The sequence below is a fragment of the Gymnogyps californianus genome, chromosome 24, assembly GCF_018139145.2.
Source record: "Gymnogyps californianus isolate 813 chromosome 24, ASM1813914v2, whole genome shotgun sequence".
Taxonomy (NCBI): domain Eukaryota; kingdom Metazoa; phylum Chordata; class Aves; order Accipitriformes; family Cathartidae; genus Gymnogyps; species Gymnogyps californianus.
The window spans coordinates 6,122,627-6,126,767 of record NC_059494.1 but is presented as its reverse complement, the minus strand read 5'-3'; the positions used below and the strand labels follow the sequence as shown (position 1 = coordinate 6,126,767).

Sequence of the window (4,141 nt, the reverse complement as noted above, 5' to 3'; positions counted from 1 at the left end):
AAAGTCTCACTTCCTCCCTCGTTGCGGCTGTGGAGAGACTGCCAGACATACTAGCCAAGAAACGGTCCCAAGAGTTCCAGCAATTTGAGGATAAGTTTGGCCACCCACCTGTATGGACCAATATCTCAGCTATTAGGAGAAGGTATTCCTCTGGGCAAGAGAGGAGAGAGAAGGTATACATACACCATGAGGTACCCTGTGGCTTTACCTGCTTGACCACAGAGAGGATATGAGGAAGTGGGATGGAAAACCCACCTCGGTCCTAGATGCACAGGTATGTGAATTGTGAGGAAAAACAATCACAAATGAGGGTTCTTTCAGGAAAATTGCTGCTTCAGCCTCTGGTGAGCAGTGTGAGCGGTGTGGCAGACAGAGTGGAAGGCCTGATCTTACTCCTGATTCTATGAGAAGGAATTCTAATCCATTTTTACAACAAGTGAGTGGAGAATCCTATGACCAGGACTAGAGGGTCCCTGCCTCCAGCCAGGTGGAGGAGAGGGACAACGGGGTTTACTGGACTGTGTGGATGTGATGGCCTGGCACATCAGACCCACAGGAGTATAAAGCTCTAGTAGACACTGGTGCACAGTGTACCCTAATGCCATCAAGCTATAAAGGGGTAGAACCTATTTGTATTTCTGGGGTGACAGGGGGATCCCAACAGCTCACTGTATTGGAGGCTGAAGTGAGCCTAACTGGGAATGAGTGGCAAAAACACCCCATTGTGACTGGCCCAGAGGCTCCATGCATCCTTAGCATAGATTATCTCAGGAGAGGGTATTTCAAGGACCCAAAGGGGTATTGGTGGGCCTTTGGTATAGCTGCCTTGGAGACAGAGGAAATTGAACAGTTGTCCACCTTGCCCAGACTCTCTGAGGACCCTTCTGTTCTGGGGTTGCTGAGGGTTGAAGAACAACAGGTGCCAATCACTACCACGATGGTGCACCAGCAGCAATATCGCACCAACCGAGACTCCCTGATTCCCATACATATGCTGATTTGTCAATGGGAGGGCCAAGGAGTGATCAGCAGGACTCGCTTACCCTTTAACAGCCCCATATGGCCAGTGCAAAAGTCTAATGGAGAATGGAGACTAACAGTAGACTATCATGGCCTGAATGATGTCACACCACTGGTGAGTGCTGCCGTGCCAGACATGCTAGAACTTCAATATGAACTGGAGTCAAAAGCAGCCAAGTGGTACGCCACAATTGATATTGCCAATGCATTTTTCTCAATCCCTTTGGCAGCAGAGTGCCAGCCACAGTTTGCTTTCACTTGGAGGGGCATCCAGTACACCTGAAATCAATTGCCCCAGGGGTGGAAACACAGCCCCACCATTTGCCATGGACTAATCCAAAATGCACTGGAAAAAGCTGAAGCCCCAGAACACCTGCAATACACTGATGACATCATCATATGGGGCAACACAGCAGAAGAAGTTTTTGAGAAAGGGGAGAAAATCCAAATCCTTCTGAAGGCCAGTTTTGCCATAAAACAGAGTAAGGTGAAGGGACCTGCACAGGAGATTCAGGTTTTAGGAATAAAATGGCAAGATGGATGTCATCACATCCTAGTGGATGTGATCAACAAAATAGCAGCTATGTCTCCACTGACTAGTAAACAGGAAATGCAAGCGTTCTTAGGTGTTGCAGGTTTGGTTGGTTTTTTTTTTTTTCAAATTATAGTCTGGTTGTAAGCGCTCTCTATCAAGCGACCCAGAAGAAGAACAATTTTAAATGGGGCCGTGAGCAACAACAAGCCTTTGAACAGATTAAACGGGAGACAGTTCATGCAGTAGCCCTTGGGCCAGTCCAGGCAGGACTAGACATTAAAAATGTGCTCTACACCACAGCTGGGGAGAATGGCCCTACCTGTAGTCTCTGGCAGAAAGCACCAGGGAAAACCCGAGATCGACCTCTAGGGTTTTGGAGTTGGGGATATCGAGGATCTGAGGCCCGCTATACTCCAACTGAAAAGGAGATATTAGCAGCATATATGAATGAGTTCGAGCTGCTTCAGAAGTGGCTGGTACAAAACACAGCTCCTATTAGCACCCCAACTGCCAGTGCTAGGCTGGATGTTCAAAGGGAAGGTCCCTTGTACACATCATGCAACTGATGCTACATGGAGTAAGTGGGTTGCACTGATCACACAGCAAAGTCAAACAGGAAATCCCAGTCGCCCAGGAATTTTGGAAGTAACCACAGACTGGCCAGAAGGCAAAGATTTTGGAATATTGCCTCTCATTTTCTGGCAGTTTGTTATACAATATGCCCTGTTTACTGATGGGTCCTGTTGCATTGTAGGAAAGCATTAAAGGTGGAAGGCAGCTGTATGGAGTCCTATACGACAAGTTGCAGAAACTGCAGAAGGAGAAGGTGAACCGAGTCAGTTTGCAGAGGTGAAAGCCATCCAGCTGGCTTTAGATATGGCTGAGTGAGAAAAATGGCCAATACTTATCTCTATACTGACTCATGGATGGTGGCAAATGCTCTGAGGGGGTGGTTGCAGCAATGGAAGCAGAGTAACTGGCAACGCAGAGGTAAACCCATCTGGGCTGCTGCATTGTGGCAAGATATTGCTGCCCGGCTAGAGAACCTGGTTGTGAAAGCACATCATGTAGATGCTCATGTACCTAAGAGCCGGGCCACTGAGGAACATCAAAACAATCAACAGGTAGACAAGGCTGCTAGGACTGAAGTGGCTCAGGTAGATCTGGATTGGCAGCATAAGAGTGAACTATTTATGGCTCGGTGGGCCCACGACACCTCAGGCCATCAGGGAAGAGATGCAACATATAGATGGGCTCATGATCAAGGGGTGGACCTGACCATGGACACTATCGCACAGGTTATCCATGAATGTGAAACATGCGCTGCAATTAAGCAAGCCAAGTGGTTAAAGCCTCTTTGGTATGGAGGACAATGGTTGAAATACAAATACGGAGAGGCCTAGCAGATTGACTATATCACACTCCCACAAACCCGTCAAGGCAAGCGCCATGTGCTTACAATGGTGGAAGCAACCACCGGCTGGCTGGAAATGCTCCATTGGGAGCATATCCCATGCTCCATACCACCACTCCACTGGGGGGAGAGTGATGGTCCCTTGGCTACTCTTTGAGCCACACCAACTGTGGGGCTCTGCGCTTGCCTAGCCACCTAATGCTATGCTCTCTCTCACAGGCTAGGTAGAGCTCAGCTCCCAAACTGAAAACATCCAGCGACTGCTCCCACACGGAAGGTACCAGCACTGAAAGCCGTTGCTAGCCAGCACTGTTCCTTGGAAGCGCTTTCACAGCCCCCAACAACGGCAACTACTGTTACGCTTGTGAGAAATCATTAGCCCCATGCTCCTCCTCACTACCACCCCAGCTCACCTCAAACGCTCATCCAATTCCAAAGGCTGCCTGCACAGCACCTGCAAGACCAAAGGTAAATGCTGAAGTGAGTTGCCATATAATACTTTGCTATTAGACACTGACCCAGCCGCCAACCACCTCACCTTCTCAGACCACTGGTCAGCATGCAGCTTCACCCCTTTGACGCTATGTGCATCACCTGCAAAAATTGAAGCAGATAGCACATGCTTAGATACTGCCCAAAACCATGGCCTGCCCACACCAATTCCCATCTCCCACTCCTTTACCTTGGCCGCTTGCTGGCCCTGCCTCTGCCATTTACAGGTTGCCATGTTGAGTCTCAGGTACCACCTGTAACACACAAACAAGGGATGCTTACAACTTCACCAACAATACAACACCTGAAAAGTGACTGCTATTTCAGCCCACTAGTCATTGCTCCCCATGCCCCTATCCAATGTCACTCATTGCTTCACACCTTCAAAATAATTATAAAACCCCCAACCATAATGTATATATTTAGTAGTCATAATGGCTATATGCGACCAGTCGCATCTTCCTTCCAACACCATGTGCCAACCCACCTTCTCATGGCACTCTGCTCACCTCCTCCATTGCTCTTAGGTGCGCATCTTGTCCCTCTGCATCTGAAAAGCAATATTGAACAAGTCACCCAGATGCTGATCAATAGCTTAACAATTGCAGAGGTCTTGTTTCCATTTAGGAATACCATCTAGAGGCCAACTACAGCCTGCCAGTAAAAAAACAAAACCACAA

General features: G+C 48.3%; 1 long non-coding RNA gene across 1 annotated transcript; it reads right to left on the bottom strand.

Annotated features, from left to right (window-relative positions):
- Positions 1–3,382: 3,382 nt before the first annotated feature.
- LOC127025647 (uncharacterized) lies at positions 3,383–3,706 on the bottom strand. The gene is made up of 3 exons (XR_007767688.1): positions 3,652–3,706; positions 3,508–3,563; positions 3,383–3,423 (listed from the first exon to the last, which is right to left on the bottom strand). It is a non-coding gene; the product is annotated as an uncharacterized LOC127025647 (long non-coding RNA).
- Positions 3,707–4,141: the final 435 nt, after the last annotated feature.